This window comes from Nannospalax galili, unplaced genomic scaffold (genome assembly GCF_000622305.1).
Source record: "Nannospalax galili isolate Female #2095 unplaced genomic scaffold, S.galili_v1.0 scaffold606, whole genome shotgun sequence".
Classification (NCBI taxonomy): Eukaryota; Metazoa; Chordata; class Mammalia; order Rodentia; family Spalacidae; genus Nannospalax; species Nannospalax galili.
In genome coordinates, this window is record NW_008355477.1 from 3,311,398 (window position 1) to 3,334,383 (window position 22,986).

A 22,986-nucleotide genomic window follows, 5' to 3' on the forward strand; every position below is an offset into this window, starting at 1 on the left:
TTCCCTTCTAATTTGATATTTCTAATTTATGTTTTGCTGAGAAGCCAAAGGCCTAAGCTCATTAGAGATATGTGTCAACTGCATGTAAAGGAACACTCTCACCTGGAATGGCCTACTTACAGGGGCTCACCTATGAGGAATGCTCAAGACTGTCAGTTTTGTGGCATTAAACTGACTTCTGGAAGCGTGTTTGTATTAATGTCTGGGAGTTCTGTGTTGTGACTTACTGCCTGAGGCCTAGCACCTTTTGACTTATGAGGGTGATCACTAGAGAAGAGGGGATCAGGAATACTATAAACCTTTCTTTTCACCTGTATAGTACCTCAGTTCTTGAGTCTTCTATTAATACAGACCAGGGATTAGCCAATGTTCTAGAATAATTTCAAGGGTATTTTTAGGTATCTGGGACCAAATCAGCTTTTAAATGTTTTGTCTGTAGACATTCACTCATAAGAAAGTACTAGAAAGAAAGAAAGAAAGAAAGAAAGAAAGAAAGAAAGAAAGAAAGAAAGAAAGAAAAAGAAAGAAAGAAACTATTCTCTAGGATTGGGTTTTTTGAATTGCAATTGGAGTCCTACCTTCGTCACAATTTACACCTGTCACCACTTATTGATTCTGATATTCATTGGTACTTTTGCCCCACTGCAACCCTTGGAAGGTATTGTGTCTTATACTTCCTCATGAAACATTTTATAACTCAGAAAAAAATTACTTATGTGAAGTAGGTGTTAGATGATTAATTGATGAAAATGCCAAAATTATCCATGATATTGTGGAAATATGGAAATTGTGAATTATTCATAGGTAAATGCTGCAGTAATTTAGGTGGGATGAATAGGAAATGTCTCCTTTCTCTAAATCACTCCATTTCTTCCCCCCTTCTTTCTGTCCCTTGCTTAACTTAGCAGATATTCACCAAATCACCAACAGTTTTCATCTAGGAAATTCATTTCTGCACAGTCTCTGCGTATCCAGGATTTCAGTTCCTCCTTTAAAACAAGCCATGAATTCAAGAAATCAGAGAGAAATGTAAGAAGTTTGGAGGACATATTTTTCATTCATGTTCAGCCAGAGTTGTGGGTAAATGGTAGGGTCTTCATTTATTTAATGTTCCTTCTGAGTGGGGAACAAGTTGAATATAAAATTTTAAACAAAACAAACAAAAACAGTATTTTTTAAAGTGAGAAAAGCCTTTTAGATCACAAGTAGATAATCTCTTAATAATATAAGCATCCACGGAAAGAGTTCATAGAGCTTGTAATTTGGAAAGTCTGCAAGCATTTGCTAAATATCTGGTGGAGCAACTTTCAATAATGGAAATTATATGCAGATGGATGGTGTGTTGTTTGAGTTATAATTAACTGGTAACTGTCGGGCGTGAAAATGTTGTATCTGCGTTAGGAGAGGTAACACAGTAATGTAAAGACAAGCATTTTATTTCCATTTATTGGACTGGACAAAATACACCAAAACAAGTTTTACTTCTAGTGCTCAACATACACACACACACACACACACACACACACACACACACACACACACACACCGGGGGGGGGACAGTTTTTAAAGAAAAGCAGTATGCTGAGGGTAGAGGGGTCTTGATCTTTGGCAGAGGACAGGATAGATCATAACTGTACTTTGGCTATTATTGATCCATGCCACCTGAACTTGGCAGGCGGCATGGATCAATAATATACTTTAGTCCTTAATTTGCCTGGAAAATGGGAAAACCTAAAGGATCACTAATGTTATTCAGTCTTAAATGTGATTTCCAATATTGAGTGGCAATTTTTCTTTGTTATCTTAGATGGGTTTTTACTGTGTGGCTCAGGCCAGTCTGGAACTTGATATACAGACCGAAATAGTCTCCTGTCTTTCCCTCTCAAGTGCTTGGACTAAAAGCATGTACCACTAGGCCTTGTTCTAGAGTAACAATTTTAGTAATTGGTGGAGGGGGAAATGGAGAAAATTTAGTGAAGCAAAGGAAATAGCTCACCAGCCAAAAGGCTAGAAATTATCAGTCTCATGTTTTTAATATATAGGGTTTTCTTCTGTTGTTCTTGGATAGAAAATGATGTAGCATACACTTTTGCTTATCTCAGGACCCCAGATCCAGTTATAGAATATGGAAATAGCTGGATAGTGATGATTTTTTTTTTAAAAAAAGAACCTAGGGCTGGAGAGATAGCTCAGCATTCAAGAGCACTGGCTACTCTTGCAGAGGACATGAGTTTGATTCCCATCACCCACTTGGTAGCTAACAACTAACCATAACTCCGGTTCCAGGGGATCTGATACCCTCTCCTGACCTCTTCAGGCATTGGCTACAAGGATGCACTTAGGTACATGCAATCCAAACATTGATACACATAAAATAAAATTTTAAAATTAAGCAAAGAACCTAATTAATGACTCTTTTATGAGATAGAGGGGGGTTGTATACAAAATGTGTTGTCAGAGATTATTGTCCAGAATCACCTGGAGCTATTGAAAAGTACCTAATAAAATTAATTCCTGTTTATAATAACAAACAGAAAATGAAACATGGATAAAAGGATTTTAATAAATTTATAGGTATGTACTTTATATTCCATAGAATTTTCCTTAGAATGTGTGATTGAATTGGTTTCTAATGCATTCTTAGTATCTTTGCAAAGTTTCTAACTATCATCCTCATCTAATTTTCCACTATATTCTCTATCTGGAAACAACCATCAGCATTCACTTCTTGCCTTCACTCCTGAGCCCTAGATGATCATCATTTTAATTTCTGCCTATGAATTTGCCTGCTCTGAATATTTCATACACAGTCATACAATAAGTGGTTAGAAAGCACATCTCTGAAAACCTCTCATACACTTGGCATTTGGTGTTATCCATTTCTTCGTTGTGAAATGTTGAGCAGCATTTCTGGCCTCATCTCTCTATAGGCCACTAGCAATCTCACCACCACCAAAGTGTGACAATGTAAAACTGCCTCCAGACATGGCACATGTCTAACAGAGACAAATTTTTTCCTGAGTAAAGAAGCACAGGACTAAGGTATCCGTGAACTGAGCTCAGAATAAGATTGTATAAAATGGACTAGGGATCTGGCCCCCGATGCTGTTCAGAGAAACCACTATCTCAGGATCCTTGAAACTTCACTTTCCTCCTTTGTGTTCCAAAGTTCCCATTCATTTTAGAGAATAATGGGTCAAGATATACTGTTCCACGAAGAAAGGAATGGAAAGATATATGAGTTATTTAAATGAAGATATTGTTCAAAAAACACCCAGTCGATAAAATCAACCACTTTTCAGTTTACTGGAAAACTAGGGGAGTTGTTGGGTGTAGCAGCCTGGGAGTTGGTGAGGGCTAAATGTGATCACATTGCTGTGCGTGTGTGTAATTCGCAAATAATAAACCTAATTTTCCAAAAAGTTATAAACAGGAACACACACACACAAACAAACAAACAAACAAACAAACAAACCAATTAAAACAAATAAATTAGGACTGGTGAGGGTGATGTCCCTGGCCAAACCTGAGGAATGGAGTTCTGTCCCTAGGACCCACATAGTGAAAGAGAAAATTGATTTCCCGAAGCTGTACTCTGACCTCCACACACAGGCTGCGACATGCATGCCCTCCCCCACTACATAAAAATGAAATATTAAATTAAAATGTAATAAAGTTTTAAATTAATTAATTTTATGTCTAATTTAGCATATAAAGAATAAAATAATAATAAATGCCAGCAGTCTTTATCTTCATTATAAAATAGGACAGAAACAATAGTATCACTAACTGAAAAACGTCTATAAATTTAGAATTGGACTTTTCTATGCTACAGCCATACCAATGTTTCATTTCAGTTAGCTTTAAAATTATTCTGTGGTCTATAAACACATCTTGAAGAGCAAAAGGATGCGTGAGATTTGGTTTTATCCGTCAAGAGTTATCTTATCATATTTGGAGGCATTTTTGACTGTCACAGTTGGAAGTTAGAAAAGGGTGCTGCTATAATGAAGTGGAGAGAAGTCAGAGACACTTAGATATCCAATAATACACAGGCCCTCAAATAAACAGTGATCTAACCTCAAATCTCAGTAGTGCTGAGACTGAAAAACCTTACTCAGATCCCAAGTGCTTCAGGTTCTTTAGAAGATGTGGGCTATGTGAATACTCACAGCCTAGTGTGCCTTACAAGGAGGAATAAGGACACATATGAATAAAGTCCTTTAAGGTATTAGGGAGGTACATTTATGGATTTGATTATTATGTGTTCTACAGATGTGATGACTTTTTCCCAACAAGTGTGCTACAAACCCTGGGTCTATGTGGTGTCCTTTCCATGAACGGAATGTCTAAAATACAGACTGTACACAGAACATCACCTCTTAATTAAATTTCAGTTGTGATGGGTTTTACTTTGTTGATATCTATCACTTCCATTTCTCTTAAAAGGTTCAATAGTGTTATCTAGAGCAATAGGTCTTAAAGTGTGGTCCCTGAGCCAGTAGCATCAATATCACCTTGGAACATGTTAAAAATGCATTTCGGGGTCCTGCCTGAGTCCAAAGCTTAGGACTCGGGCCAGCAATCTGTCTTTTAAGAAACGTCCAGGGGCTGGAGAGATGGCTCAGTGGTTAAGAGCACTAACTGTTCTTGCAAAAGACCCGGGTTCAAATCTCAGAACCCACATGGCAGCTAAGAACTGTCTGTAACTCCAGTTCCAGGGGCTCTCACAGCCTCTTCTGACTCCCGCAGGCATCGCACGACATGTGTGCACTTACCTACATGCAGGCAATACACACATACACATAAAAATAATAAATAAAATATTTTTTAAAAAGAAACTTCCAAAAAATTAAAATCTCTGAAGTCCTGTTATAAACAGGGAAACTAATAAATTTGCATAATAATTTTTAAAAAGGAACTTCTTGTCAGCCTGGTGAATGGAATGTTTATATCTGAGAATGAACAGAATCTGGGACGTGTTAGAGATCATACCTCAGAGATATTTTTAAAAAGCAGGTTCTTATTCAGTAGATCTGAGGAAGCCACCAAGAGTTGGAAATACAGATATGCTGCTTAGGCAAAAACTACCAAGACTCAATTTCTCTTTCATCCATTTTCCATTTTCCTCTTCAAATGGGTCAGAAGCAAATCATATTGTCGTATTTTCCTATTGCTGCTCTAACAGATGGCCACAAACTTAGTGACTTAAAATGACACAGTTATCTTATAGACCTTAAGGTAAGAAGTGTGGATATATTTTGCTGGGCTAACTAATGTTTTATGTCTAGAGGTTCCATGTACATAATTCAGGACATTGTATTTTCATGCCATCATCTTAGCAACTTTCTTTAAAATTTTATTATTTATTATTTTCTCTTTTTTTTTTTTTTTTTTTTGGTCTTTTTGAGACAGGGTCTCCCTGTAGCCCCAGCTGTCCTGGAACTCAATTTTATGTGTATGAGTGTATTGCCTGCATATAGGTAAGTGTTATGCAGTGCTCACAGAAGTCAGAAGAGGGCACCAGATTGCCTGGATCTGGAGTTACACATGGTTGTTAGCTGTCATGTGGGTGCTGGGAATCAAACCTGGGTCTTCTGCAAGAGCAGCCCGTGCTCTTAACCACTAAGCCATCTCTCCCTATCTTTCCAGCCCCAGCAACTTTATTTCCATCTGCAACTATAATTGCCCCTTGCCATGTAGCAAACCCTATTCACATGTTTTGAGCATTGGGATGTTGACCTCTTTGCGGGGGCCATTGTACTGCTTATCACACAGACCTTCGTTTTTCTCCTCAAAATTTATGTCATAGAGAAACCAAGGTCCTATCAATTAGAAATTGTCCTGTAAAATTGTTAGCAGTTGGCCATCAGATCTTAGCCTTTCACGTAGACTACAACACACTCTATCTTACATTTATGCTTTCTTTAAGAGAATCGTTCTCATGAGCGGTCTTCTTTGGGCATTCTTTGGCAGATAAAATTCTTTCAAGTGTATAAGCACTATGTGAATACACAGGCTCAGGAATCTTGACTTTATTCTTTGTGAAACAAAGATTTTGCCACTAAATAGTGCCAAGCTTTTTTGTCTCATATGTAAAATGGGAAAAATGATGTATTGTGCATAGAATTGTGAGGATTATGAAATAATATAAATAGATCACATGATTATATGGATATATATTATCTTTGACTTATGATGTTTCAATGTATACTTCTTCAATGTTACAATGGTGTGAAAATAAACCCAAACAACTGATATATTTTTCACATTTAAGACAGTTCATCAAATTGCATGAGATATTTAACACTTTCTATACAATGGGTTTTGTGTTAGATGATTTAATCCAATTGTAGGTAATATAACTGTTCAAAATATGTTTAAGGTAGGGTAGGCTATGATGTTTTATAGGTTATGTGTATTAAATGTTCCAATTTATGATGATTTCATGTTATGTGTGTAGAAGAATATAACCCTATTTTAAGTAAAATAGCATCCATATTTAATTTGCATGACAAATGGTAGAATATCTAACAATACTGGACAAAGAGGGAGAGGTGGGCAGCACTGGGACTCTACAGAGGACTTCTTACAGGACTACATTCTACTTAATTCCTAGTATAATTTAGAAGCAGTGAAGTTTCAAAGTACATCACACTGAGGAGCCATTTGGGGAGATTTGAAGATCTCATTCCACCTAGTTTCTTATTTAATTGGATTAAGCAAAGGTCTCGACTGCTATTGTGCTTTTCAATATCCAGCGGAGGTTTGAAAACTATTGATAGCTAGGTGCTATTTTTGGAGATTTTGTTTCAGTTGAATACAGTGCACAGCCAGAGTTAAGATCCATAAAAGGAAACTTGTTCTACCTAATGAAAAAGTTGTTCTATTTGTCTGTCAAAACTTGACTTCATATAGTTTCACCAACTTTGCCCAAATCAATGGTTATTTTTTTTTCGAAGTAAATTTTTATTCAGTGCCATGGATGAAATTGAGAACTCTCAACACAATGTCATTGATGATTATAAATGTAGTTTCATACCCACAGTCCTTTATTACAGGGCAAATCCACAGAGAACACTCAGAAAGCATTTACTGGTGATGGGTAAAGTATGTTTTTCATGGCCTCTCAGTTTATTCAGAAGTATTTTGTTTCAAATTGGATTTCTCACAGAGTCCACATGAAGCTGCTCACATGTTCATTCAGTGAGTTGGTTCATTTTGTGAACCACCCATCTGAGTGGGTTACTTTGAGTGGAGCTGTTTTGATTCCCCCCTCTCTTAGTATATGGTTTGGTTCATTTAATCAAACAAATCCCATTGTTTTGCCATTATGTAGACATATTTTTGTGTGGCCAAGAATCCTGTTTGTGGTGACCACACCACAACCGAATTTGAATGTGGAGCAAACAAGTGCTAATTTGAATCAATTGTTAAGAGTGCCAGCAACAAACCAATGTGACCTTCATCCCTGGGTTCACTTAGCATCTCTGAAGCCAAGGCACTGTGTTTATTCCATTATCATTTCCTCCATCCATCAAAACCCCAAATCTTCACAAATGAGACAATAAGAAACTCAAACTTAGGATATTTTTTGTTCATCTTAACTTTTGTATGCTTTTCTTCTCAGTACAAACATAATGCATGCTTGTATATAGAGCTCAACGATTCATAGTATTAAGCAGAAAGTCAAAGTATCTAAGAACCTCATGTCAAAGCAGCAGCCACTATTGACCTTTTGAGAATGTAATCCCAGATCATCCTGGGAAATTATAATAGACACCTTATAATGTTGTGCAAATTTGCTAATTTTATAGATAGTTGACATCTCTTCAAGCTTATATAGCAGGAGCTACTTTTTACCTTCGTTGCTGTCCAGAATTGCATTGAATAGTTATCCCACAATTTAACTTAGCTGATTGCCCCTTGATAGACACTTAGGTTGTTGTTCTTTATTTTAATATGTAACTAAAATAAGATATGGTTATTTATAACGTGTACGTTGGCAGAATATAATATACCTCTAATAAAGTACAGACATTCCATAAGTTTACAACTTAATGGTTTCTACAGAGTGAATCCATATGTGCCAAATGAAGAATCAATCTTAGACCTAGAGGGCTGTGTGGAAATCTTTTCATGCTATAAGACTGATGCTGCCTACTTCTGGACTTCATAGTATTGGGCTCATACCATATGCTCTATTTGTGTCAATGTGATATCTGTGGGATTCATTTGTATTGGTTTAGGTGGTCAGAGTTTTTTTTTTCCCATTGCCATGTTGTTTTCCATTATGTGAATAAACCACAATTTATCCATTGTACTTTGATGGACATTTTGCAAGTTTAGAGTTTGGGGTTATTGTGAATAATGGTACTTTGAACATTCCCACACATTTTGTGGTGACTATGTGCACACACTTCTATTGACTTTAGTGGTTTTTTTGGCAAGATCTCACTAGGTATCCCAGTCTGGCCTTGATGTTGTGATGTTTATGTTTCTGTCTTCCAAGTGCTGGAATTATAGGTATGTACTACCATGCTTAGCCTAGTGTTGATATTTTTATTATCAAAGATGTTATTGAAGCTACTATCTTGCTTTTTTCTTAATTTTTATTTCATTTATTATTATTATTATTGTATGCTTGTGTGTGTTTATGAAGTGCATATGTAAATGTGGGCACATGTGTGCTGCAGTGCATGTGTGGAAGTCAGAGGACGACTTTTCAGAGTCAGTTCTCTCCTTTTACTGTGGGTTCTTGGGATCTAACTCAGGATGTCAGGCCTGCACAGCAAGTAAGCACTTTGACTTGCTGAGCCATCCTGAAGTTAATACCTGTGTGAATGTATCTTGCACACTTTATAAATATTCCTATAATTTGCATTGTTGTAACTGATACATTTTGGTGGCATATACCTATAAATCCAGGACCTGGGAGGCTGAGGTAGTACCCAATTAACATTTTGAGTAAACATAGAACTGCTCCCTGAAAATATTGACTTTTAAGATAGGCCTGCAGCTCCAGCAATTTATGTTGCCCATTGTCCTTTGTCCTTGAAATGATGTGTGACATAGGTGCTGCTGTGTGCCCTCTGAAGTACCAGGCAAGGCTAGTAAAAAATCTTCTTTATGGACCTTTTCAGACACTCTCTAGTGAACTATTTAGTACCTTTCTCAAGTGTCCAGAAAGACAAAAATGACCTAATATTACAGGATACCAGGGCATAGCATGAGACTTCCAGCTTAAAATTTAATTTTACATTAATTAATTAATTAATTAGTGTGTGTGTGCCTATGCAAGCACGTTCATTTGTACCGTGGCACATATTTGGAGGTCAAATTAAAACGTGTGAATTGATCCTTTCCTCACACCATGTGGGCCCTGAGTCATCCAGCTTGGCAGCAAGCGCCTTTAACACTGAGCAATCTCCCTGGCCACAACTTAAACTTTTGAACACGCTTATGCTGTGAGACTATGCATCAAACAGATCTTACAGTTCTTATTCTCCACATCAGGTAGAGATAACCTCACTTCTCAACTAGAGGTGGTGCTTTCTAACTAGGAAACAAGAATCATGTCTTATCACAAAATGGCCCACTCAGGGATATGGAACTGGGCAGAAAACTCTCAAAAGAATAAATGCAAATGGTTAGGAAACACTTTAAAAAGTTCTCAATATCCTTTGTCATCAGGGAAACACAAATTAAATCCTCTCTGAGATTTCATCTCATTCTAGTCAGAATGGCCATCATCAGGAATACAAATAACAACAAATGCTGGCATGGATATAGTGAAGAGGGGCTTCTTATACCCTGTGTCTGGAAGTATAAACTAGAATAGCTACTTTAGAAGTCAGTCTTGAGGTCTCTCAAAAACTAGAACTAGAACCAGCTATACTGCTACTTAGCATACATCCACCAGCCACTTGACACTCCACAGAAGAGAGAACCTCACTTGGGGAACTTTCTCTATCAGATTGGTCTGTGAGACATGTTTCTTGATTTTTGAGTACTGTGGAAGGGCCCAGCCCACTGAAGGTAGTGCCATCCCCAGACAGATGGACCTGGTTTGTATAAAAAAAAGCAGGCTGTGTACAGACCAGATGAGCAAGGCGGTAAGCAGCATTCCTCCATCATCTATCCTTCAGTTCCTGCATCCAGGTTTCTGCACTGAGCTCCTCCTGCCCCAACTCCTTTCCATAATGAACTTTAAGCTATAAGGCAAAATAAACACTTTCCTCCGCAAGCTGGTTTTAGTCAGAGTTTTATGACAGCAATAGAAAGTAACTAGAACCAAAATATTATCACAGTAATAGAAAGCTAAACTAGAATAGAAATTGGTACCAGAAGTCAGTTATTGCTGTGATGGACCTGCTATTATTTTCCTAAATGGTCATGTGGTAAAATTGCCTTCTAAATATTTATGCTTATACTTATAGATCTGAGCAGTTCTCAATCTTGTTCAGAAAAGTTTCTTTTTTGCAGTGGGCAGTAGTCAATAGAAAGATGCATAAGTGGTCAAAGTGTTGAGTATAACAAACTGAGTGTTCAGGCCTAATAGGGACATCTATACTAACCCCATCACCCCCAAGGCCCAGGGAATATTATGGAAGAAGAGGTAGAAAGAATGTAAGGGATTCTTTTAGATAGACTCACTGAAGGGGTACTCCAATTGCCTCACCCTGCGTCCCTGTTCAGCATGGAAGAAGCCAGAGTGGTCTGTGTCCCTATACCCTACTAGCAATTTGGGTAACCTCTTCAGAGAATGACGTGATAAGAACAGGAGGTAGGAATTGGCTAGACAATTAGGGTAAGATGACCCCAAAGAAATGTAGCCAGTTTCTTGGCTAAAAGTCAAAATGTCCTTGGGCCTCTTAGCAACATACTCTGTTCCAAAGGCCAAAAATGCAGGAAGTATTTGGGAGCTTGTATCTAATCCTTAAAAGATTTTAGGGTTATCTCTTCAGAGGGGGGAATGTTGGAGGGGAGGGATTGGGCATGGCTTTGATCAAAACTTATATGCATGTATGAAATTCTCAATAAAGTTTTTGTAAAAGTTTAAAAAAAAGAATGTAAGAGCTGAAGAATAGGGAGGGGATCTTTGAAATGCTGTCTTCTGAACATGACATGTCTAACACAATCACGAACTCACAGCAGCTGAGTTACTTCCACAGCAGCTCTGATTACCTCCACAAGATCTATATAAGATCAAGCCAGCCAAAATTCTGGCAAAAATAGAGGAGATGATATCCAGGTTCCATGCCTTCCTGAGGAGCTAGTGACAGTGTATAGTTGCTGGTGGAGAGAGAGGACATGGCCACTAATAGGTTTCCCACTTAGTACTGGATGTCCCACACCCATATACATATAGGCCACACTAGTTACATTTACTGGATTATTTTTTTAAAGTACATGAAGTTGAGAGGGAGGTGTGTTGAGAGGAATAGGAGACTAGTTAGAGGAGAGATGGGGTGTAAATATGATCATATTTAATTATATATGCACAGAATTTTCAAAAATAAAAGTTTAATGGCCCATTCAGAACACCCAAATGAAGCTGCAACAATGTTTCCTAACCTTGGAAAACTACTGATATTTAGGATGGGATCATTGCGTTAGGGATGTCCTTTGTATTATAGGATGTTTCCCCTTATCCTTGGCCTCAATCTAGTCAATGTCAGCAGCACTTCCCCTCTTAGTTGTTACAACTAAAAATACCTCCAGGCATTGCCAGATATCTCCCTGGAGACAGAATCATTCTGTTGATGACTACTTGGTGAGTACTCATGGAAGTCCCTGATTCCAAATCAGACTATGAGATTCTGATTCCATTACCTGTGTGGCTTTGGGTAAAGTACTTAAACTCTGTGGTTCAGTTGGATTCTCTGTAAAATCCAGACGTTAATAGTAATTCTTAGTTCAATCAGTTGCTGAATGAATAAATTATATGAGATTCTTACCGTGAAGCACTTAGGATAATCTAGCATAAAATGAGTATTCAAAAATGTTAGCTTTATTTGTTGTAGTCTTTACTGTTATTATTAAAAGGCTGAGGAGTGAAAATATACTCGTGTATTTGAGAAAAATGATTTTGAAAATGTGTGTCTGAAAATATCCAAAAGACAACGTGCTCAGAGCTGTTAGAATACACAGTGGGGAATATGAAAAAGCGCTATTTAACTGCTAAAAAGGTAAACAATGACACTTGGTCACATGCATATTTTGTTCCTCATATTAGTATGTCTGGAAACAAGAATTTGTGGAGAATGGTGTTCAGTAGTAACATTACACTTTTTGTGGAAGATTCTCAACCATTGTGGGAAAATATTTAATCGCATTAGTCTTTCTAATATGAAATTTGTAAACTTTCAATAGTTGGTCAAACTCATTTTTAAAAAAAGTGCTAAAGAAACTACATTATTTTCCAATGGAAAATATTGCCCTTTAGGAGTTCGTTTTTGGGTTGGGTTGAACAGAGTATCAGCTTACCTGATACCCTATTCTCCCACTAGAGGTCTAACTTTCATAAGGGCAAACACCAGGACACCAAGTACTGTTTGTAGCTTTTGGAACCTCCAGGTCCCGACTCATGTACTATTTCTTTCATCTTCAAGATCAGCAATGTTGCACCTCTCTGGCCCTTTTTCAGTAATCAGGTCTTCCTCTCTGAATTCTGAAGGAAAAAGATCTATTTAAGGGCTTATGTGGTTACAGTGAATCCATCTAGGTCATGTCATGTGTTCTCCACATGTCATGGTTGCTAACTTAATCACATCTGCAAAGTCCCTTTTGCCATGCAAGGCAATGTATCCCTAGGTAGGAATCCAGGCATGGACATCTGTGGAGGGTCATTATTCCACACTCTGTCTCATTGTTTTTTTTTCCATTTGTCAACACTGATGATATTCCACAGAGCCAGAAAGATACTCCAGTGACTATCTTCCCTGTTTATTTGATTCTGCTCCTATCAGCTCTTACTGTATGAATGACTATCTTGTAAGTGATAGTGTATTCTTCTATTTTTCATCATTCAAAAAGCAATAGTTAAAGAAGACAAGAGTAATTAAAATAAGGCTATTGAACCATTCTATGCATCACTGTATTTTTAGCTTATCTCCTGATATAGGAAATAATATCTTACTGAAAGGAGCTAGATCTGAAATGTATTTTAACATACAAAATTTCAACACTGGCTATGAACAAGTTATTGGCATTAAAATATAAACATAAAACAGTTTACCTGCTTTTTTGGTATAGTCAATATGTGGGTCAATTTCTAAAGAAATGAACACTAGTAATCTTTACAATTTTCAAGCCATTCATGAAAGAAACTGGATGGTTTTATTCATTATCACAGTTTAGCAAGAGCTCTAGTGGCCAATACATATGAGACAAAACATGGATTTTCTCATTACTATTGTTTTGTTTTTCACTGTGTAGTTATGATATGATCCAAACAGTCCACTAACAGATACAAACCAAGAGAACTGAAAATGTGTTCAAATAAAAGTTTCTACGTGTGTGTTCCAAGATGCTTTATTGATAGTAGCTCAAGAATGAAAACAGTTGAAATGCTCATCAACTGATGAACTGATAAACAAGATGTGATCTATCCATATTACCCCACCATAGGAATGAATGATGTAGTGACATATACAACAATACTGATGAATCTCAAAAACATGGTATTTTAAAGAAGTGAGTCGTAACTGGGCTGCATATTGTTTTATTCCACTTATATTCAATGCCAAATTGGGAAAATACAAAGAGACCAAACATACATTAATGATTTTCAAGGGCTGGAATGAGAGAGGTATAAGAATTGACTGCTAATGAATATGAATTTTTTTAAAGATGGATGAACAGGTTCCAGAATTGATGTTGCTTGTAAATATCTTTAAATATAAGTAACAAAACAGTAAAATTCCATATTTTAAAGTAGTTAAGTTTTGACCCAAGAAACTGCTTTATAACTTGCCCAAGTTCCCATATTATATTATTTTTACAGCCATTTGTGTTTAAAAACATACATTTCAATGTGTTTTATTGCTTGGAGGAAACTTTATTTTCATATTTTTCATTTTCAGAAATGCTTATGGAACTCTGTGAAACACGTTTTAATTTATTATTTTAAAAATAGCATATTGAGAAGTAAACATCCCTGGAAAACAGCAACATAAAAAATTAGATCTGCGCCAGTAAGTGCAGATGGTTTGTTTTTATGTCTTACCTGGCCTTTGGTGTTACTCTGCAAATTGGTTTCTCTCTTTTCAATTTCCCCTTTTACATGTGTGCCACTTAATAGTAAAAGCTGGGAAGTGCGATTTGTTTTTTTCATTTTTTACTGGAAGTGGTTTTAGCTACTTTAAAGCAAATGTCCTTGGTATAAATATCCCCTACTGGTCTTGTTTCTGAGTAATAGGGACAAATAGCTTTCTGTATAGATGTACAATTGCTGTTCTCCCCCGATCTGTCTTTCAACCATCAAATACACAAAAGTACAAAATGTAAGGGCTGTCCTCTTCTGAGCACTGTTTCTGTCTTTTGGTAATCTGTATTCTATCCAGGAAGTGAAAGCACAACTTAGGAGAGCCAGTTTTCCTGTGTTTAATAAGAATCAAGTTAGTAGAAAACATTTGAAAGATGAGAGCAAGGGTGATGGTTACACGGTGGGGAGACCTATGACGTTAGAATCTTCTTGGAAAAGAACTGATTTTTAAACATCCCCAACCCTCCACTTCCCTCCCTCAGTGAGACATCTCAAGTATTCATCTATATATGACAAGTGTCTAGGTTAGTTGAAACCTTAAAAGAATGAGCTTCGCCTTTTGTTTAACAAACACAGATTTCATTGGCCATGTTTTAAGGCATTCTTTATAGCTTCTATAGGAAATATATGATTGTATTTCAGATAGTATTGCTCACTTGCACAATTGATGATCTGTTCTGTTTTATTTGTGATGTCCCTATATGGGAACTATAGTGTGACTTCTCCTAGGGTAACATGAACAAATGTCTGACTATTCCTGATAAACCACTGACAACAGACTAAGGCATCAATTCTCCCTAATTCTAGCTTGGTGAAGGCCGTCACATCCAATATGTCAAGCCTGAGAAACATTCAATTAACAATTATAGGCAGGGGCCAGGTGTGGTGGTGCAGGCCTTTAATTCTAGCGCAGTCTATGCAAGGCCTCATTCTGAAGTATTTTGCTGAGTAGGGGAGAAAAGTTTGGAGAGCCAGCACAGAATAGTGGCTAAGCTGACAAACTCTGGCATAAGTTCCCTTCATGTGAATTGAGCCATGCCTTATGCAATCTGCCCTGGAAAAAGTTTCTTGATTTTGTTGTGCCTTGATTTCTTCATCTATAAAAGAAAACTATTAATAGAGTTCATCTTGTAAGATAATCTAATGACCAAATTATTGAATACACAGTAAGGTCTTGGAAAAATACTGAATACATATCTTGTCCAAAAAACAAAAATGCTTGTTATATTCCCCCTCCCAAATCTCAATCTCTTAGAAGTAAACATAGCTCTCAACTTATTTTATCCTTGAGGTGAGTCACTGATGAGCAATCCTCACCATGTACTATGAATAGTTGTGTTGACTTCGAACTCTCATGGCAGCAATGGCTTGTTATGTTATAGTTTCTGACATGAAAAATTCTACCCTTGGATGAATCATTACCAAGGAAGAAAGCAGCAACAGTCAATATAAAGAATATGTACACATGCACCAATCAGTCGTAGTCATGGGGACAGGTTAGGTGGCAACATTTGGAATTACCATTAGGTCAATAAGTTGATTGTATGCCTAAATATTGAACCTGATGCTGACTTCTGGATTCTAAGTCTTACCTTTTTTATTTTAAAATTTTCGTTTATTTATTTGTGTATAAGTGCTTGTGCATGCCACAAGCACACTTGTGGATTTCAGAGAGAATTAGTTCTCTCCTTCCAACATGCAGGCCCCAGAAATCAAACTCAAATCATTAGGCTTGGCAGGAAATACCTTTACCCACTGAGCCATCTCATCATCTTGAGTCTTACTATTTCTAATAAATAAAATGACATTTATTTTCATATGGTATAAATTTCTTTATCATATTAACTTGTGGTATGGAAGCCAGTAAAAATCAAGACATTAAAACAAGCAAGTTCAGTACATTTTGCAAATCAGATTAGCATGTAATTTGTTTTTTTCTTATGATTTTTAGTGGTCCTTATATAGTCACACCAATCACTTGATTGTACATTGCTTTTGTGGATTCTATGACTTTCTTCCAGAACAATTTGCGGATACCTGATATCTGCCTTGATTACCAAAAATATTGTGGGGGGGGACATAAAATTTTGGGCCGGGGCAAGTGTGCGGCTCACTTCATTTCTTCATTTATCATGCATTTTATGTGTGTTTTTCTATCTGTATCTCCATCTTATTTGGCAGGTAACTGACACTTAGAATGGGGAGTAGGAAAGGACTGAGCTGAAATTCAAACTCAGGCGTGGGGCCGCAGATCCTTCTTTGTAAGCAGTGTGATCCCAATGTGTCCCATTTTCAAGTAACAGCCACAAAAGGCACAGATGAGCACTGAGATATAGCTCAGTGATAGAGTGCTTGCTTAGCATGTGCAAGACCCTGTGTTTGACCAACCACAGCGTGGTTTAAGAAACAAAAAGAGTTCAAAGGAATAGATTATATGGCAGCTGCTTAACTGTGATACTGTTAGAAATAGCCTGCATCTTACAGCATTTTGCTTGTGCCTGAATATGTCAAAAAGAAATTTAAATTATGAGTATATGTTCGGGGATTTTTCTTAACCAGTAACATTATTAGATTATTTCTGCTGCCTGTGAAAGAGATAAAAGAGAATCTGGGCTTTAAGTTCAAAGTGAGGTCACATTATGCCTTTGGCATGGGAGAAATCTGCCAGGATCAGTGAAGGGATAGAGAGATAGCTCATCCATCAAGTGAGAGGAGGCAAGAGCAGAGGCCAGAAAGCAAGAAGCCAAAGTTCAGAGAGATGTTTAATGAAATCTGGAGATGCTACACTTCCCAGAAAAAGTCCAATGAATTTCCTTCCACCAATAGTATAACGAGTTCCAAGCCTTTACAATCCTCAATCTGGACTTCCCATTAGAAGAGAGATTTGTATAACTTTTATTGCCCAGACTCAAATCAAGGAATCTAGTGGATTTGACCTATATTTATGCTGTCCAACACTGTAGCCACAAGCCATTTGTAGCTATTTGAATTAAAAAAACAGTTAAGTTTAAATGCAATATAAAATTTAGTTATTTATTTTCACCAGCTACATCTCAAGTGCTCAACTCCAATGAGTGGCTAGTGGCCACCTTGTCACACAGTAGATAAAACAAATATATCCATAAACATAGTAAGGGATATTGGGTCACACTATTCTGGAGCATAGGGCATGGAGATGTAGGCATGAGCCTAAAGATAGGGAAAAGGGTTAGGAAATATCTGTTAGGTCATACATAGCCATTGCAATTACAAACTCTTAATAACTGCAGGTATCTACACTGGGTCACACAAGACTGAGCCCCTCAACAACCGGAAGACATGGAAGACATTGCCTTCAGTTGTATACCACTGATGATCCCCACCAAGCTCCAATGGATAAGATGGTCTCAATGTAATGGTCACATAGATGACGTTGATTAAACTGAATCGATCACACAGAAAAACCAAGTGATGAATCTGGTAAAGGAACAGGTAGGGAAGAGTTTGGTAGAAGTAAGAGTGAGATAATAGAGGGTTGTGGGAGAGAATAGCTAAAGTGCCTTCTCTACATACATGAAAATGTCAATGAATTAATTGTTTATTTGCTCTACAAGTGAAAGTTTAGATGAGTTAACTATCAGCCTTTGTCTGAAAATGCATGCACTGCCGTTCTTTTCTTCAAATAAAATGTTTAACTTTCTGATAATTGTAAATAATTTACTAAGAGAGTTTAATAAGAGATATGATCTTAAATTGAAACTAAGAGGCTTGTTGTCCACAGCTCACATTTTAGGCAACAAATTAGGACTCACTGAAGTTCCTGTTATTTGATAATATTCATAATTCACTCCTTAATGTAATAAGTTCATTAAATCTCATCTAGTTTTGAAGACATTATTTACTATTCTCATTATAGGAGAAAGTTGTTGGAAGAAAGAGACTTTTTGCAAAGCACTAAGTGTAGTTGATGAAGCAAAGTATTGTCAAATTGACATTACAAGGAAAAAAGTAGAAAGTATCGCTTTCACTATTTTTGGTGTTTGCCTATTTTATTTTGCCTGCAAATTTTGAGTATAGACTTTTCTGTCTCCCAAATATGATGGCCAACTATCCTTCAAGCTTATTTTGTTTCCTGTTGATTTGTAAATATCTGCTTTGGGGTTGGGTTCTCCAGTTTGGAGTACCATTATTTCAGCATCCCTATATCTTTTAGATAATCTTTTTCCAAATATTGTTTGATGAGCAGTGAGCCTTCCTGTGTTGGAACAAGTGCTTTCCCCTGCAGAGAGTTTACATGATCCTGCACTCATAACGAACACTCTTTCATTGAACATCGTTTTCATGAGAAACTGTAGCATCCAGTTTTCTAATGCAGTGTTTTCTAATGCATTGTGGAAGCAGGGGTCAGGAAAAGCAACTGCTTCAGAAATGTCATTCTCTGCAGCTTGTCAGAACCAGTAGTATCGTATCCAGTGTTCTCTGTGTGAACATGGAGGGAATGACAGGTTTTAGGTACACCCTTTGAGATACATAAGACGAAATGGACATTTGTCACTCCTTTCTAAAATATGTCACAATTTGTGGCAACTAATTTTGTGTGGAGATTCTTCTGAGAATATTTTTAGAGTTTGATTTTCCCCAGTTTTGATGAGGGGCTGCATATACTTAAAGTTCAAATAGCTTACTTGTTCATTGACTCTACCAGTACAGGATTTAATGAATTAACTACTATCCTTTGACTGAAAATGAATACATTATCTTTCTCCGTTGCAAATGAAGTGGTACAATAATCGCTGCTGATTTTGAATTGCTTGTGACCAGAAACTGATAAAATAAATTATTTTCAAGGTATTTCTCCAAGTATAATATGGACCTGATTTTTCTCGGATCCAAATTTATTTGGAGAGTGTCTTCTTACGAAGAAAGCATCCCTAGGTCTGCTTGCTTGGCCATTACCTGTGTTTGCTTCTTGTCAGTCATTGCCATACCTAGGACTTCCTCCTTTCCTGACTTATGTCACAGACTTCGGTGTTTCCTTCCTCCCAGGATCTGTCTCACATCTTTCCTAAAATACCATTTTGACAGTGTTAAACTCCTTCCACAAATTTACTTGTAAAAGATCTAACATGCAGGAGGTTTCCTAAATTGCCTGTCTTGGGGCTGAGACTGTGCTTGCCTAACATGTGTGACACCCTGGGTTCCATTCCCCAGGATTAAAATTAATAAATAAACAAGTGACTCGGTAAAATAAGGCAAAATTTAATGACTGCTTATTTTTCCTTAACAAAAGCACCAACCTGTCAGTCCATGGATGTTTTTGTCCCATAGACTGGCAGGGTCCTATGGAGCCTAGGGATTATATCCATTGCATTTGGAAGCAGATAACTAAGTTTGAATCCCAACCTCCTATGACTTCAGGCAAGCTATTTAAGCTTCCTTTGTGTCTTTTATATTGTCTTCAAAATAGGGATGGTCATATTACCTGCACCCTAGACTGTAGAGAATTCACGAAGATAGTAAATATTGACTAAATGTTAATTGTTCTTTATTGTGATTTTGATGTTCAGACTCATGATTGAATAGATTTGCTTTAGTAGCAGATTTTGTGTCTGAAGTATTTAAACATTATTCTTCCTGCAGATAGGTCACAAGAGCCACAGGAGGATACTAGAAATAGGATCAAGGTCAGGATGCCTGGAAGGGGAAGCGGATAAAGATCCACAGCTAAGGAATCAAGTGGCATCAATCAGAGCAAATTCCTCCTGTCCTTTTGCTGGTCATCAAGCCTCTGGAGGTTTTCAGCAATTCAAAGAGTTTGATAACTGAAGTCAAAGGCGTGATCTTGATCTTTTCACCGAGCTTTTTAAAATAGTAAATGAACCAAAATGTCCTTCACAATTTACACTTTTGATATATAGTTTTAAAATTACTCAGATCTAAGTGGCGACTCAGTGCTGCTTACAAAACAGGGTGATCAGAACAACCAAAGCTTGATCAGGGGTTGTGAACTAAATTAAATTTCACCATATCATTTTTTGATTTAGTCCTAGTTCTGAAAAGTAAAAGCATTACCTACTTCTAATGATTTGCAGTATTTAAAACCTGAAGGATGCCAAAATGTATTTATCTTCTCTGTCGTGAAGGACTTCTTACATGGCCTGCAAAGCAATATATAAAAAGTACTTTTTATTTTACTATCCAGTTGGTCACCTCCTCTCCTCTCTCTGTGAAAACATGGAACAAAAAAGAATGAGTCACCCCATCGTTCCTTGGGAACAATGCAAGAGGGCTCCCGATTCAGACTGTTCAAATCTGCTATTTGTAAGGACATACGAAGACATGAGATATTACTCTATCTGATATATCTCCAGATTCCAGAATTCAAATTTGGTTTTCATTCCAGCTGTGAAAGGAATCATAGTTACTGGTTACTGGGACAGGTATGTTCCAAGAATAGATTTAAAGACCCAGCATAGTTCTTTCTGTAGTTCTACCATCCTCAATACAAGATGTTGCCTCGGTACGGATGTGCAACAAAGCAACCACTCCAAAACGTAATGGATTAGAAGAACCACTACTGACCCTGTAACCTGTGCTGAGTTCAACTAGACAGTTCTTCTGGCCTTGACAATGCTCACTCAGAAGACTTCATTCATTTGTGAGATTGGCTAGGGCTGGATTTACCTAAAACATTGGGACAAGTAAACCTTTGCTGGTCTCCATGTGGCCTCTTCACAACTATCTATAGACAATCTCTGTAACATCATAATTAGATTTATGCTGTGGAGAGTCATGGTCCTTAAGAAAGCAAAAGCAGAAATTGTCAGTACTTCCTAAGTCTTATGCTCAGAATTGCCTCCACACTACCTTCTATCATGCTTGGGTGATTAAAGAAAATCTCAGGGTTGCCTGGGACTGAAGGGCAAAGGAGTACAGTAGACATGAATTCTGCATGGTGTGGTCCATACCTGGGAGCAGCACATTTGCCTTTGAGGACTGCCCAGATTTTTATGGATCAGGGCTCGAAATACAGCTTATTACTTCCTCCCACATTCCACTGGCAAGAGCCCACACATATGGTTACCATTAACCACACAGGAGACTGCAAAGTGCAGTCTAATGGAATGCCCATGAATGACAGGCTAAAGACTTTGTGAACTGCCAGTCTTTCCCTCCTTGTGCACTTTGTTTGGGGGCTTCTATCACTTCCTCTGTATGGTGCAATTGTGGCGATGAAGGAATTTGTGACATATATCAATTGCAAGCATTTAATATGTTTGTGCATTTCTACTATCGTGATTATTATTAGTCACTGTTATGTAGTGACTATTTGGTTTCATTCTATTTAAGTAAACATGCATTGCAGTGAATATCCCGCTGAGGAATTTCGACTTTGCCCTGAAGTGAAAGGAAACACGACGTCAAAGTGCTTTAAGCCAAAGTGTGAGTGCTATAATCAGAAGTGTATTCCCTCAAAAAGTTCTGAGCGGAGAGGTTCCACAGTACTTTCTCTTAAATGTGTGAAATATCACCAGTGTTCTAACCAGAAGCAATGAAGAAAAGCTTAGAAGGTAGAAGGATGCCAATGCCTGAATCCTGAGGCTGGGAGTTGTTCTTGGCATCCTTAGCTATGAAGGGTAAAGAATATTTTAAAAACGACTGTTGTATTCTCAGCCTTTTTTCCTGATTACCAAAACTCTTCCACAGATTGTACCTTTTAATTGCCTCCTGGTGTTTATTCCCAAAGCTCTTCGGAGGGCTTTTTGGCTTCTTCTTGGGTCTACTTAAAGGGCCAATATTTAAATCTTAGTGAGGATTCCTTATATTCGCCCATTGTTTTCCTGGCTTCAGTGCATTTTCAAAAAGAACCAAATATTCAATTTTTCCATTATTTCTGCATTTCCTTTCAAAGGTACATTTGGTTCCACTCTTAGACTGTGAATTTGATAAGACATTGTTTCTTGAGACTGAGATTATTCACTTAAAGAAGTGATCACTTTCTTATGAGACATTCATTGACCTGACAATATATGTGTTTGAAAATATCTTCATGTTGGGGCCTCAAGAATGGACTTGCAGGTGCAGGGGGCAGGGGTGTGGTGCTGGGTCACTTTGTCCCTCTTCCCAATGTGGCGACGCTGAATAAATCTCCTTTTTCTGCTTTTCACTATGAAAAAACAACAATAATAGTTAATTTAACAGACCACTCTGCCCTACAGGACTTGTTCTTATTTAATCACTGTCTATATATCACTGAACACTTACAAAACAGCTTCTACTAGTGCTGACTATGGGCTGTGACTTCGTCTTCCAATAATTTGTAAGATTCATAGGAGTTGGGACCATAGCTGTATTAAAAGTTGTCAATCTTTGAGTAAATTGTTTCAGATCTTGGAGCCTCTCTTTTTCTTGTCTGTAGTATGGAAATAATATTGTAACTTACTTCTTAGAACTCTTTTCTCAACAATAAAATGACTTAGTGTCCATATAATCCTTAGAACAATGCATGACAAAATAAATCTCAATCTGGATTAAATGCTACCGTGTATCATAAAATAAAAGACTATTTTTGAAATAATGAAAATGAAATTACATATTTATCAGCTTCATGTGAAATAATAATCTTAAACAGTTTTAAAGATAGGGTCTAACTCTATGGATGATGATCTTGCATTATAGTAACTGCATTGGTTATCTCCCAGAATTGAGAGTTCTTTCAGCATTGAAATTTTAAGGAT

The 22,986-nt window shown here is 37.2% G+C and overlaps 1 protein-coding gene across 3 annotated transcripts in view; it reads left to right on the forward strand.

Moving 5' to 3' along the window:
• Arhgap6 (Rho GTPase activating protein 6) overlaps window positions 1-22,986 on the forward strand; it is a 563,361-nt gene that overhangs the window by 445,687 nt on the left and 94,688 nt on the right. Inside the window, exon 1 of one of the 3 annotated variants that reach the window (XM_029555998.1) lies at window positions 17,722-17,740. The exons of the other annotated variants lie outside the window; for them this stretch is intronic. The gene's annotated coding sequence lies outside the window, so the exon portion shown is untranslated. Of the gene's footprint in view, window positions 1-17,721; window positions 17,741-22,986 lie in introns of those variants that run through there. 3 annotated transcript variants of the gene reach the window in all.